This window comes from Heterodontus francisci, chromosome 38, assembly GCF_036365525.1.
Source record: "Heterodontus francisci isolate sHetFra1 chromosome 38, sHetFra1.hap1, whole genome shotgun sequence".
NCBI lineage: Eukaryota > Metazoa > Chordata > Chondrichthyes > Heterodontiformes > Heterodontidae > Heterodontus > Heterodontus francisci.
Genome location: NC_090408.1, coordinates 37,788,294 through 37,803,994, shown reverse-complemented (window position 1 = coordinate 37,803,994; position 15,701 = coordinate 37,788,294). Strand labels below are relative to the sequence as shown.

Sequence of the window (15,701 nt, the reverse complement as noted above, 5' to 3'; positions counted from 1 at the left end):
AAGACTTCAAGGATAGGGCAGTTGGTTACTAGTGCAAGTCATGAATTGTACCAGATGATTGCTTCTAGTCCTGGCATACAATTTTAAATAGGATTTGTTCAGCCATAAAAGGTAACTACATAGGGGGAGACAGACTAGTTAGAAACTGGGTGAGTTACAGTATTACACTATATACACCATAGTTATATCTTAAATATGGCAGCACCAAGTAGAAGGGGAGTATAGAAAAACCACTTCAATTCGATAAATTTCCTTTCATAATTATTACATTTTCTAGGTGAAATACCTCAAGTTAAAACACAAGAATGGCAGCTGCATTGGTAGGGGGTGGGAAGGAGATGTGTGGGGGAACTCTATAGACATAGAACAAGAACAGCACAGTACAGGCCCTTCGGCCCACGATGTTGTGCCGACCCTTTAACCTACTCTAAGATCAAACTACCTACATACCCTTCATTCTACTATCATCCATGTACCTATCCAAGAGTCGCCCAAATGTCCCTAATGTATCCGCCTCCACCACCACCGCTGGCAGCGCATTCCACGCACCCACCACTCTCCATGTAAAGAACCTACCTCTGACATCTCCCCCAAACCTTCCTCCAATCATGTTGGCATACAGAGAAATACTAAAACTTGGCATCAAGTTGGCATCAGATGCAACGACCCATCTGCCCACTGTCAGTTCATCCTCAAATTTATACTGTCAACCGACAAGAGACAAGACCAGGAACAAGGACAGCATCAAATTCACAAGGTGAATTGTATATACGTGGTGGTTTGGATCTTTGTACATCAAGCTGTTTCACAAAGAATGAGGATGAGTATAGTTTAACATTGCCCTAATGATGTCTTGAAACAAAGTCTGAAGATAGAATTCTGAGGATGAGTTGGGAGCAGCGCCTTGTCAAATTTTTCTCATCACCCTGAAGTCACAAAAAATTAAAAGGTTGAGAGAAAAATAAGCGAGTTGACACAAGTAGCTGCAAATAATCACCAAAGCCCAACAAGTACTAGCCCATGAGATTGATGGACATTTATAAAACAAGCTATGTATTGGTTGCACTTGTCCAGCCAGCATTATAGGAAATACATTCAGTACCAGTTCACTAACCTCTCTCTACAATCAAAACCACTGCAGAGAAATGAGCATCTCTAGATTCATATACACAAAGTTGAAGCCTTTTGAATGCCGAGGCATTATTTCCCCTACAGCAAACGTGGGAAATGGCAGATAACAACGTCACTGAGTGACAAGTTGAACAAATCCTTGGCAAAGACAGTCTTGCTCCACCTAGGGAAAAAGGATGTTATATAAACTCTAAGCAACCTGGATAACCATCTCTACTTAAACAGCATCAGATGGCGAGATTATCAGAGTCTAACTGGTTGCAAAGTTTTTCTCAAACAAAACTCATGCCATTTAATACTGTAGGGCCTTAATCCCACAGAGACATCATGCTTACCCTTTCAAGAAGCAGATCCTACCTGCAGCGCCAGCATAATACTCAGCATTAAAAAAGCTCTAAGCCAAATCTTCCTTCATCAAAAAAGGAAGATAACTGCTCTCCTCTGCCCAGCTAAAACTGCTGTTTAGCCAGAGGGGAAGGGAGAACTGCATCAATATCTGATTGAGATCCCATTCCGCAAATGATTCTTTGAGCGTATCCAACATAAACCTCTCCGTTCCTCTTGGATGCTTGTTCTTTGCACTGCACACAAAACCAAGGGAGTCTAAAGTTCCAGCACTTTGGCATCACAACACCTACACCATAGGCCCCTTCCATGCATACATGCTATTCATTGCGCAAGGGGTTCGTCACAAGTCAGATACACAAGCTCAGCAATTGGAGAACCTGCCACCAATATTGACGACAGTCTTCCTTGTCAACATCTAAACTCGTGTTGCAAGTCAAAATGGTCCTCCCTCCCAGACGTAAGAAAAGGTAGATTCTCCCACCAAACAGCGCGCTTTAAATTTGGGGAAGTGTAGCTGCAGTCCTGGACCTCACATCCAAGGCATCCACAAACATTACTTCACAGTTTTCGACAAACATAATCCTGACACTTATAAATATCAGGCCAACGATCAATAATCAAGATGGCATAGTTAAAGAGACACTGATGTTTTGCCTGATTTACCTCTGCCCGGACAGTGAGAAACACTGCAGAACCTCCCAGAGGGAGGTTCAGCATCTTGGCTGGGGATCCAGGGGACAGTAGATTGCATGATCTACAGGAAAAGCTTTAATGTTATAAGTAGCTTCTTGCTTCATGCTTTACGCTCTTAAGTTAATGCATTTTCATGTTTGCCAAATTTCATGAAGGTGTCTGTAGTCATCTGAACTTCCTGACCGTCTTCCATAGGCACAGATTTTTTCCCTTTTACTGGCTGTTTTCCATACTGGGTTCAGTAGTGGAAAGTCACATTCAGACACAAGCTGTATATAGAGAAGATACTCATTAAACATGGGAAAGTTAACTTAGCTCATACAGATGTGAGCTGACCCAAGTTTTCTGTTCTGTTATGAAGGAACTACACAGACTGCTGTCTAAGCTGGATAAACTCAAGACCAGCAATAGATTTGACACCACACTCCAATCTCACTGGGCTATTATGTGAGGCTATCAGCATCAACAGAGGCTTTTGGAATTGTCCAAAGACTCCTACCACCTGCTGGAAGTGTGTCAAAAGCAGAGGACAGAGCTAGACAGAAAACATTTAAAAAGACACTCTACAGAAGGATCTTCCTTGGCTCAATATTTACAAGGTAGCTCCGCAGCTCTTTGGCGTAGTCAGGATATTTGGAACCAAAGCTTCATCGTGGAGGCGCGCTGGTGCCAGTAGCATTGTGCTCTGCAAATGACAGCTTTAAGTCACTTTTCTGAACTCTTGATATTGTGAGCCATCTCCCCAACTTTGTAACCAAGACAGAACATGTTCTATGTTCTAACACCATTTATCTAGATAACCCTTTTCCCATTGCTCCAGGGTGATCCTTATACTCTTCTGGACTTGAGAGTTGTAGTTGTACTTTTTGCAAAAAAAAGTAGGGCTCAAGAACTCTGTCATGAGATGAACTTAATTCATACATTCTAGTCAACATAAATGGTCCTTTCAGAAGATGGAGTGATCAAGGAAAAAGACTATGACCTCAGAATATAAAGCTTTTTACAGTCAATGACGTACAGTTAAAGTGTAAGTGTACGAAAAGCAGCAACCAATTTGCACACAGCAAGATCCCACAAAAGCAGAAAGGTGTAATGGCCAGATAATCCATTTTAGTGATATCAGTTGAGGATTCGCCAGGACAACAGGGAAAACTCTCCTGTTCTTCATAATAGTGCCATGTTCACCAGAGGGGGCAAACTGGGCCTTGGTTTAACGTCTCATCCAAAAGACAGCACCTCCAACACTGTAGCACTTCCTCCGCGCTGCACGGGAGTGCCAGCCTAAATTTTTGCGCTCAAGTTGCTGGAGCGGGACTCAAACTCACAACTTTCTGACTCGGAAGTGAGAGTGCCATCCACTGAGTTATGGCTGAAAACTGGAAGTTCTATTAAAAACATTTCTAAAAGTCTTTAAAATACTCAGTCATGTGATGCTGGACAAAAGGTGGCAAGTGATGGAGGTTAAAAAAAAAATCTCAAAAGATCCTGCAGCCAGGTACTAACATCAACTAATGTCAAGGGCATGTTAGCCCTGAAGATTTATCTCCAGGTTAAAGCCTCGACAGGCCAGTTCGAGGTTACAAATAAACACAAACCAGCTGACATGCAAATGCTGCAGAAGGAGCAAAACCAGAATGAACTTATTTTTGGCAAGGATAAGCAGGCAAAACTACATATGCAGAAAGTCGTGATCAAGAGAGAACATGTGGCACAACAATCACCGGCCAATTTTATGGAAAACTACGAATGCATCCCCATAGAAACCTTGCATGCTGGAAATGAGGAGCACCTTCTGAAAGCATAGCACAAGCTCTTAAAACTAGCAGTGTCCTTGGTATTTCTTCCTTTTAAAGGATATGATTAAGGAATAGGCACAGGAGTACCCATAATGGCCCATGACCCTGCATCATTCATATCATGGCTGATCATCTTGATCAATTCTACTTCCCCACCTGATCCTCATATATCCCTCAGTATTCAAAAAAAAAAAAAATCAGTCTATCTGAGCCTTGAATATACTCAATGACTGAGCATCCACAGCCCTCTGGGATGGACAATTCCAAAGATTCACAACCCTCCCCGAGTGAAGAAATTTCTCCTGATCTCTGTCCTAAATGGCTGACCCCATAGCCCGAGACTAGGTCCCCTATACAGGGAGAACAGCCTCAGCACCTATCCTGTTAAACCCTCTCAGAATATTGTATGCTTCAATTAAATCACCTCATTCTTCTGAACTGCAGAGAACATAGGCCCATTCTACGCAATAGCTCAGCACGTTAACCTGTGTGACAGCTATAACATCAGATTAAATTAACCTGTTGGTACACGGAGCAGAATGGAAAATATTCTGTGTATTTCACATGGTTCTTTCCGCATCACTTAGACTGCAGCTCAAGTTTTACATATGGATTAATTATGAAGCCCTCAAAAGGAGGTAAAATTCCTCAATGTCGCTGCACCACGTGCCCTTAAGATTACAGCTGAAATTACCTGCAAAAAAGTCCTTTCATCTTACTATCCAATATCCCCTCCTCATTCTACTTCAAAACAACACAAGAGTGAAGGGGCAGTTGAGACAAATGTGAACACACCATTGACAGACAGGTACTATTTAATCCCGAGTAACAAATCAAATGGATCTGTTCGGAATCAACTGATGTATAAGGGTAATACAGCCATCACAAAGGGCAGCCTGCTGAGCTGCAGCTTGGGTTAGCTTGTAAAATAAAAATACACTTTTCCCACAGTCTATATTTCAGTATTCTCCCCTGCTTTGCGTGCTCAGGTTAATGCCCTAGATCCTTCCCAAGGGGATTGGGTTCAGCTGTCTTTTTCCATTATTCTGAAAGCCATCAGCTATGCAAGGTGAAACGGTCAACGATCCCTTGATTGCTGTTATCCTGCCATCAGAATCACCCACCATTCCTACTGGATGAGCAACGACAGAAACCCATGCCGCAGAGACAATTAAACACCAAATCGAATACTCTGGGATTCCTTGCTCCCCTTCAGGTTAAACGGGCAATTGAGACATCATTTTCCCCCCTCTTGTCTGTTCAGTGTTTCCTCCTGGACCAGCCAGTTCGTGTTAGGTAATGATCACTAGAATCTCAGCGAGTTGCAACAGTGGGCATGCAGAATTTTTACCCGACATCCACTTGAGCTGTGAAGATGCCCAGCAGTAGATAGATCTTGTTTTTCCAAACTTAGATGGTGTCTGAAGAGCATTTTGGGTCATCAGTTACACAGTTACTAGAACTGCCACCTTGCATCTTGTCTTTCAAGATCAACAGCACAAGAGCTTAAGGAACAATGGGTGAAAAAGCACAGAAGAGGGAGATTGGGAGAGGTGGGCTTAAAGGAGGATTTTAAAGGGGGAAGGGGTTTAAACAAGAAAATTTCCCGAAGACAGGACCCAGTTAGTAGACAGACCAGCTGCCAGCGGTCGGGTGAAAGGACAGGGGGATGCACATGAATTGGATTCAAAGATGAAGGGCTGAGCAGAGAAGAGGTGGTACAGATGGAGGCGGTGAGAGACAGCAATGGGCGAGATCATTAAAAAACCTGTAATGTAACAGAAACATCCCAAGTCCCAGTCACAGGAATGTCAAACAAAATCTGACAATGAGCTGCAGGTGGTAATATTAGGGCAGATGGGAAAAAGCTTGGTCCAAGAAGTAGGTTTTAAAAGGAGCATCTTAAAAAAAGGAGGGAGACACAAAGAGGTTTAGGGAGGGAATCTCAGAACCTAGGGCCCAGAAAGCTAAAAGGCAGGGCCAATGGTGGAGTGATTAAAACTGGGGATGCACAAGAGGCCAGAATTAGAGGAGCGCAGAGATGAAAAGGAATGTAGGGTTGGAGGAGATTCGAGTGATAGGGAGGGGCAAGGCCGTGGAGGGATTTGAAACCAAGGCTGAGAATTTTAAAATTGAGGCATTGCTTAGCCTAGGCTAAGCAGTCCAAATCTCAGTCATTAGAGTTCACAACTCAAATATGGGTTAGAGGACAGGGAGCGATGGGAGGCAGGACTTGGGGGGGGGGGGGGGGGGGAGATAGGATATTGCAAGGAATTCTGGAATGGCCTGAAGTTTTGTGGAGGCTGCTGAGGAAAGCATTGAGGGTAGGCAAGTCTATAAAGGTGACAAAAGGCTTGAACGAGGAAATAGGATCAATAATTGGCTGCTCTGGATCATAAACGTAGGTTAGATCAAGAGCATCACAAAACAATAAAATATATTGGTCAGGCGTGATGGTTATCTGGTATATTGTGACCAATACACAAACACTAGTGACTGATTGACTTTGAACTTTTATCTCTGGACCAAAAAGAGTGTAATGTTGCACCATTCTTATTTGTGAACAGTTATGAAACATGAAATGTTTCTACGTATTAGGAACTGCATGTCCTGATGCATCCACAAACATCCCATTTTATTTGGGCATCTTCCTCTACAACCAGCTGTCTACAAAATGTGCTGCAATTTTCTTCCTTTGGTTTAAAAATGTATCAGATGGAGTTAGTGCCCACAGAACCATACTTCAGCAGGAGTCACCATCACCTTTGGGAAAGGAGAAAACTGGCAACAAATTTACACTCAAGTTCCTATTTTTTGATTTGCATATAGCCGCCAAGGAATGTAGTTAATGATTTCAAGTTGGCATTCAAGAGTTTTCTTCTTGACGAAGCAGGATAACTAATTGTTTCTGGATGTTCAGTACCTTGTAGAACTTGCCATCCACATAATGGATATTTAGCTTCAGGTCAGATCACCAGTGGAAGGCAGAATTTCAATGCCAGCAGAGGGAGGAAAAGAACAGCACCTACTGAGCTTTCTGGTTTAACCTGCATTAAGCATGACTTCCGAACCTTTAAAACCAGTAAATTTGCATTTCGTTTTCCTACTGACTGGTTCCACTTCTTTTCATGGACATGTTGATCCCCACTTGAGGTATATTCGTGCAGGGGTCCTGTTAGTCCAGAGCCACACCACCAATCCGCGCTAGAAGTGAGAGCGAGAGCTGCAGGGTATTCAACGGTGGAGGGCATCACAAACCAAGCCTCACCCAACACCCACAAACTTTCCCATTAGGAAGTCACTGGCAGGAGCCCCAGCTTTTTGCCCTCCCTCTACCACTGGAGTAGCAAGCCCAACTCACCCAACCCCCACAAACTTTCCCATTAGGAAGTCACTGGCAGGAGCCCCAGCTTTTTGCCCTCCCTCTACCACTGGAGTAGCAAGCCCAACTGTACACCTTAATCCCTGCCTTGGCTATGCCAAAGTTTGAGCCCGAGGCTCAATCTGATTGATGTGGCTTCATGCTTGACACTGCGCCATTGGGGTCGCCCTCTTCAGATACGTCTTGTACAATTTGAGAGAAATGTAATGCTCATCCGGGAGAGATGTCAGTGCAACTTTCATCAACTTTATTATCCAATAGCAAAACAACCACTTTCAGGTCAGATACAGCAAAACTACAGCCCAGACCATGAGTGGCAGCAGAGCTTCACAAGTCTCGATTTTAATTCTCATCCATGTGTTTAAATCCTTACATGACCATGCCTCTCCCATCTCTAACCCTTTCCCAGCCCTACAACCCGAGAACTCGACATTCCTCCATTTCCTGCCTCTTGCACACCCCTGATTTTAAAATTGCTCCACCACAATGCTTTCAGTTGCCTGGGCCCCAAGCTCAAATTCTCTACTTAAGACCCACCACCGCCTTTCTCTATCCCCCTTTAAAGAGGCTCTTCTGTCCTAATAATATCTTACATTGCTCAGTCAAATTTTGTTTGATAACACTCCTGTGAAGCACCTTTGTGACGTTTTAATACATTAAATACGCATGCTGTCATTTGCATTTGTTTTTCCTATTCACTCATTAGCCTTGCTAAGTTTTTTCAGGCCTAGAAGTTAGAAAAGTGTCGTTAGCTCATTGGTGGCTAAATCCTAATTAAAACACTACAATCTATTAGTACTTGCAACCCAAGATACACAAATAAATGGGAGTATTGATTTCAACTTGACACATGGCCTTCGAGGATCCACTGTACTAAAATATACAGGGTGATAAAGCTTCTATTCTATCACAGCCCGAAAGTGAATTTCCCACCTCCCACACTGGCCATCTACATGGCCCACGAGCAGGATTATCAACTCAAACTCCGAGTTTGGAACTGTTGGCCTAAACCATTTAGAACACAATGAGCCAAAATCTTCATGTAGGACCCTTACAGTCAGTGAAGAAGTCCAGGACTTCCACGAGCATCTAGATTTGAATGTCCAATCAGCTCTACATCGCAGCAATTGGAATTTACAGGTTATAGCTCAGGCACCCTCATCCTCAAATGCTTTCCAACTGGAGGCGCTATTTGGAATCCCTTTTTGTTGTAGTTCTTCACAATCAAGGACCTGATGACAGCTACATCTTTGACCAGCTGTCTATTTTCCTCTAGAACTGAACCTCAAACTCATACCAATAGAAAAGGAAAAGACTTTCACTGTCCACTGCTTCAGGACTTTCCAGAGTGCTAATTTGTGCACAGCAAGCTACCACAAATAGCAACTTGATGGATAATGACCAAATAATTTGTTTTTAGGTGTTGGTTGAGGGATAAATATCGGACCACGATACTGGGGAGAACTCCCCTGCTCTTCTTCAAATAGGACAATGGGATCTTTATATTCATGAGCGCGCGCAGCCAGGGCCTCAGTTTAACATCTTATCCTCTCACAGTGCAGCACTTCCTCAATATTGTCACTGGGAGGGTCAGCCTAGATTACCTGTTCAAGTCTCTCAGTGTGCAACTTGAATCCACAACCTAATTTAAAGCAGCAAGAGTGTTACTGCTACTTCTAAACCAGCACACCCTTCAACTTCCCACACATCCATCCTTATGGCCTAGGCTTCATAGCCAACCATGCTACAATGTGGGCAGGCTTTCACCATTCCGAATTCCCAGACAGGAGCCTTACAGAGAGCACAAACAGGGAGCTTTCTACCAGTCACTCAAGGTTCAATTCAAGGTTGGACAGTGGAGGTAGTAGGAAAGTGGGTTAAAAGATCTGCATCACCTCAATCCTGCTGGATGTACTGGAAAAGTATGATAAACTGAAGTTAATCACCAGTCTCCACGCACCACTACAGCATTCCTCACAGGCACCAAATATCCAGTATGAAAAAGGACCATAATGTTCACTTGCCTCAATGTGTCTCTAGTTTGAAGCAAAAAGCACATCTGCTTACATATATTTTAATTAACTTTCTGCTTTCCCCACCTGTGGGTGATGGGTGCTCTGCATCTGTGCAACCTACAGTACCCCACTCAAGAAAAGCATTGCTTCTCTGCAAGTCTCGATAGCAAGTGCCAGTACCAGAGCTGTTGAACCCATGGGGCTAAAGACCGGGGCCAATCCTGTCACTCAATCGTCCACATACAAATACTTTACACCAGAGTCACAAACAACTATTTTCTCCTGCCTAATCCAGGAGGTACGCCCTGGCAAGATAAGGTAACTCAGGAGTCAAATTTGGGATCTACCTGATTTGTATTTAAATAAACACAGACAGGAGAAAGGAACAGCAGTCTATGCTGATAGGGTAGGAGGAGGCTCGCATGGAGCTTAACCACCATAGACCAGCTGGGCCAAATAGCCTGTTTCTGCTCTGTAGATTCTACAATAATTCTGTGGATGACCCATTTACTCACTGGTACCAGCCACTTCTATTCGACACCTTCCAAGACTCAATGGCGTAAAACGTCAGTCCTAAAACCTCCTGATCTCTGTTAAATACATTGCGGTAGCAAATAAATTAGACAGAGCGGAATTCCAACTTATAAACAACCAGTTAACCATGAGTGCAATTCTATTCGTTCCAAGACCGCACTAGTCAAAGCACACCAGATTAAACAGATCACCAAACAGCCAACAGTCCACGCTGGGATGAAACTTTAAAACGTCTATCCAGATACCAAAATACAGTGCTCAATCTTTTATGCCACATTTACAAGTTACAGACTATAATTAGTTCTCTCAATTTGATAGATGAATCTGTTTCATATTCAAAATGATCAAGCAATTGGAAAGCACTCATTTTTTGCAGGTCTACCAGGTTACAATTTTGTAATGTCTGTATTCCCATTTCTGTAATTGTAGGAAGCTGTTCGTCATCAGAGCAGCAAGCCACAAGCATTTCATCAATGATCTCCAGAACTCCTTGTTCCGACAATTACATATGGAAAGTATTGAACAAGGTGAAAACTGAAAATATTTTGAACCGGGTTTGTGAAATTAAAAAAAAAAGGTGTGGTATTTGGCAACTTAATATCTTGAAAAAGCTTCTTCCTTGAAATTTTCTGACCATCTCACAGAGAGGAAGGGGTAAGGTGGTGACCGATGACTGGATTTGCAGAGCATTTGTGGTAAATAAATTCACAAGAACTCAAGAGCCAATATTCCAGTGACAGTTTTTCAACCAGTTCCAAAATACAACAGCCCACAACTTACCCCAGTGGTGTCTGGGCTATGGCTCATCCCCCAAGAAACAGACCAAGACTGCCCAAACATTTCACAAATGTCTTTACCACCAGCAGAGACACAGACTGTCATATCCATCTGGGCCAGATTCAAAACCAGGCTCAGAGGTTCAACAATAACACAGACTCCATTAAACACCATTGCCAGAGGTTTATGGAGGTTTTTTTTTAAAACTGAATCACCAATTAGTTGAGAGATGCCAATTCTAAGGACACAAATGCCCCAGTAAAAGACCATGCAACAAACCCAAGCAAGATTTACACTGCTCCGCCATTGGCTGCCTAAGAATTCCCTCCCTGAAGTCTTCTACGTCTCTATCTTCTTTAAAGTGCTCCTTAAAACCTACCTCTTTGGCCAAGCTTTTGGTCACCTGTCCTTGTATCTGTGGGATTTGGTGTCAAATTTTGTTTGATAACGCTCCTGTCATGTCTTGGAATGGTTTTACTAGCTGGTCCATCTGGTCAGTGGCCCTTTGCTTTACCCATGACAAGTCCAGCTCACTTACTAATATTTTCCAGCACTTTGAACATTTTTAGATTTTGTCTGCAACCTAGGGATTTGACTTGGCTGTTGTCAACTGGGCCGCTCTGCTTGGCATAAATAACTTTTAAATTTGTGCACTGGTGAATTGTTATGCCGAAAGGTTTAGTATTGGCAAAAGCTAAACCTCACCATCTCAGGCAATTTTAGCTTCAAGCACGTATCAACTGCAGGAAAACATTCCATTACCTTGTGCCAATAATGTAGCCAAGCCTGAGAAGTTGCCCCTCCACCATTGAATGATTGACAAAACCGTGGGCCCATGTCAACAGGAAGTAGATTGAAACTGCCTATATTTACTTTGCAAGGACCATTACAGCTACTGGGGGAGGAGATGGTCACCCCAGAGTAAGTTAGGACTGAAACCTAGACCTGGAGGTGAAAGCTAAATGTAGCGATCTACTCTTCCATTCCCACCTGCCCCCAAGTCCATCTTGAACTGTTTTCAAAAACCAGTTAGGTGAGAGAATCTGAAGACCATGAAGCGCAAACACTTCAATTCATGACTTAAACCTGGTTTCAGTGTTTTCACTGAACTAGAAGATCATAAAAATCATAACTATGTGGGCAAGTCTTTGACCCCATCACATAAGCCCAAGATTATTTCCAGATCACAAGCATGAATGCGGTAAAATCCACTTCTTCACTTTATTATATAGATATATATGTACAAGTATAACTGGAAATCATAATTAACAGATTCCTAACAGCAATCTAAATTGGCCATTATAAACGAACCCAAGTTGTTTGCAGTCTTAAGCGAACTCAAGGCTCAAGACCGTTTTTGGATTCATTCTGCATTTTTAAAACTAAGAGACCAGAGCAAGCACCAAAAACCGCCCACATCTATTTGCACATTCTTAACATGCAAGAGAACCTTCATCCTAGAACGGAAGAAAGGATTAAGAAAAGGCCATTCAACCCATCTTCTGCCTAGGTTCTAATCCATTTGAGGTAAAGTCTGACCACAGATAATGAAGCATAATTCTGCAATATCCATAGTTGCACCTCCATTCCTTTCTCCAAGTAACATTTCCACAGTACAGCAACCATTGTACTCCCTGGATTATTTGATCAAGTTCCAGAAAAAAACAACTAGGTCAAAATTACACCACACCCTGGTATAAAGTTGCAACCAATCATGTCCCATTATGTGCGAGACATCAATAAATGCTTGAGCTAACAGTTTGGCCACAATTGAATGGCTCCTAAATGGAAACTTCAACAACGACTACACATTCCAAGATATAAATCATTTAATTCACTAAAAAGGGCAACTGAACTATTAGGTCTCAGAATACAGAGAGTTTCTTACAAACGGCTGCCAATTAAAAGTGTACCAAGAATCCATACAATTCTGCCTAGAATTTAAACTTTTGAGGTAGAGAACAGAAAGTGTCCAAATAGTTCAGTCTTTCAGCTCTCGAGGCCTGTTCCAAAATTCAGTGAAGACTGAAGGCTTCAGCATTCCTTTTAAGACCCAGGGAGTCAAAATTATTCCTAAATAACGTGGAATGGTAGTGCAAAACTGCCCACAATTTTCAAACTTGATTACAGTAGCCTTGTCCAGAGTGGGAAAATGAAATGAAACATTGCACTAATGCAGCAAGGGAACAGTAGAGATAGTTCAACTCTATCTTAACCGTACTACGCCTGACAAGACTGCTCGTTCACCTATCACTGCTTTGATCGCTGACCTACATTGGCTCCCAGTCAAGCAACGTCTTGATTTTAAAACGCTCATCCTCGTTTTAAAATCCCTCCGTGGCCTCAGTCCTCCCTATCGCTAACCTGCTCCAGACCCAATAATACTAGCCACTTGAGCATTCTATTTTAATCGCCCCATCATTGGTGGTTGTCCCTTCAGTTGTGTAGGTCTCAAACTCTGGAATTTCCTTCCTAAAGCTCTCCTCCTCTCTCTACCTCGATTTCCTACTTTAAGACACTCCCTTAAAACCTACCTTTTTTTAAAAAAAAAAATTTGTTCATGGGATGTGGGTGTTGCTGGCTAGGCCAGCATTTATTGCCCATCCTTAACCGCCCTTGATCTGAGTGGCCATTTCAGAGGACGTATTAAGAGTCAATCACATTGCTGTGGATCTGGAGTCACCTGTAGGCCAGACCAGGTAAGGACAGATTTCCTTCCCTAAAAGGACATGAATGAACTTGTTGGGTGTTTACAACAATGCTTTCATGGTCACACTAGACTAGCTTTTTAATTCCAGATTTATTAATTGAATTCAAATTTCACCATCTGCCGCGGTGGGATTCCAACCCATGTCCCCAGAGCATTAGCCTGGGCCTCTGGGCTACCAGTCCAGTGACATTACCGCTATGCCACCACCTCCCACCTCTGACCAAGGTTTCGGTCATCTGACTCAATATCTCATGAATCTTGGTGTCATATTTTGTTTTAAAATGCCGCTCTGGAGCACCTTGGCATGTTTTATGTTAAAGGTGCAATATCAATATATGATGTTGCTGTTTGATGCTGACAAGTTCCAGAAACTGATAATGCTGCATTCCTCAGTGGTGGCATATTTCTTCTGGACAACATGACTAAAATCTACTTCATAAATATGAAAGAATCCGCTCAGATTCTTTTTATTTAAAAAAACGGAAAATTAAATGAACAATCCCGAGTGGTTTAGCATCAGAACTTGTTGTCGACTACAAATATCAATGTCATGCTCAAATAGACCTCCATCAGGCAAGAATGAGGCATATTAATTTTGTCATATGAACACTGATTTGAAAACTGTTACTGAAGTGAAGAAAGGACTTGTTTTTAAAAAAAAAATCACCAGGCCCTTGGCTGGAAAGACATCTGCATATTAACAGACTGTGCTTGTGGAGACAAAGGGGTCACCTCCCTTATCCAATTTAACCCACAATGGACCTTGAGCACCAGGTACTGTGTGTAAGAAGAGACACAGTGGCGCAGTGGTTAGCACTGCAGCCTCACAGCTCCAGCGACCCGGGTTCAATTCCGGGTACTGCCTGTGTGGAGTTTGCAAGTTCTCCCTGTGTCTGCGTGGGTTTCCTCCGGGTGCTCCAGATTCCTCCCACATGCCAAAGACTTGCAGGTTGATAGGTAAATTGGCCAGTAGCAATTGCCCCTCGTATAGGTAGGTGGTAGGGAAATATAGGGACAGGTGGGGATGTGGTAGGAATATGGAATTAGTGTAGGATTAGTATAAATGGGTGGTTGATGTTCGGCACAGACTCGGTGGGCCGAAGGGCCTGTTTCAGTGCTGTATCTCTAATCTAATCTATAGATTAATCTAATCCAAATGCTCCGGGACTGAAAGAGATCTCTCCTAGCTGGCCCTCCATCTCTTTCTCACAGAACTCCAAATCCACTGAAGACACATGAACCCCAAGAGAGAAAAGTCTCCCACAGTGAACAAGTTTTAAGAATACTGGGCGCCAACAAAAAGCAAGATCTACCTACAATCAAGGACTCTAGTGAGCTCGAAGAACTGTAACAAGAACCCTCTTCACAGATTGCCTCAAACTTTTCCCACTTTATTTTTCTTCTGCTCGTTTCTGTCTCTATCTGCATGCGTGTATCGCGTATGCATGCTAGCGTGGGCGCCTCATGTATCCGTAGGCGTTAACCAAATTAGAGTTTTATGTTTAATAAATTTCAACCTCTCTTCTTTAAACCTAAGAAAACCTGTTTGTGCTGGTTTCTTTGCCGTATAATTGGAAAGCGGCGAATAAGGATTCACCAAGGGGGAGCAAAAAACACGGTGTTTTATAAAACCGTGTTACACGATGACCAGATGAAGGCTGAGGGACCCCTAGACAGCTTTCTCACCGAGTCATAACAATCAGTATTTCCCGAACCAAAAGACTGGTCTTTGCTCCCCACCTCTCCAACACAGATAATTTCTGAATTCAAACTTGAGACTATGAGGTCCACACGCACTGCTGGAGACAGGTTCAACTTAAGGTCATCAGGCTCATATTACAATAACTTGCATTTCTATAGCTCCTTTCGCATAGTGAAATGTCCCAAGGCATGTCACAGGTTATCAAAAACTATTTTGATACAAAGTCTCATAACTTACTACCACATGAAATCATTGAAATGAACATTAATGCATTTAAGGGAATGCTAGGTAAGTACATGAGAGAGAAAGGAATAGAAGGATATGCCTACAGGACTAAAGAAAGAGGATGGGAGGAGGCTTCTATGGAGCATAAACATTGGCATGGATCAGCGATACTGAATGGCCCATTTGTGCTGTAATTTCTATACAATTCTAAGCTGTGTTCTTCTACACAATTTGACTATGCATAGCATCAACCTACTTGCCCAGAACATAAAATTGTTCTTAATTCTGCACTGAACAGAGAGAGAGAAAAAAAATGAAACCAGGCATGCCAGTAGATGGAATGGAAACTAGGAATGACATACTGGTGTAGAGAGCACTTGTTTGTGAT

At 42.7% G+C, this 15,701-nt stretch overlaps 1 protein-coding gene across 2 annotated transcripts in view; it reads right to left on the bottom strand.

Moving 5' to 3' along the window:
• anp32a (acidic (leucine-rich) nuclear phosphoprotein 32 family, member A) overlaps nt 1-15,701 on the bottom strand; it is a 36,733-nt gene that overhangs the window by 16,113 nt on the left and 4,919 nt on the right. The gene's annotated exons all lie outside the window — the stretch shown is intronic.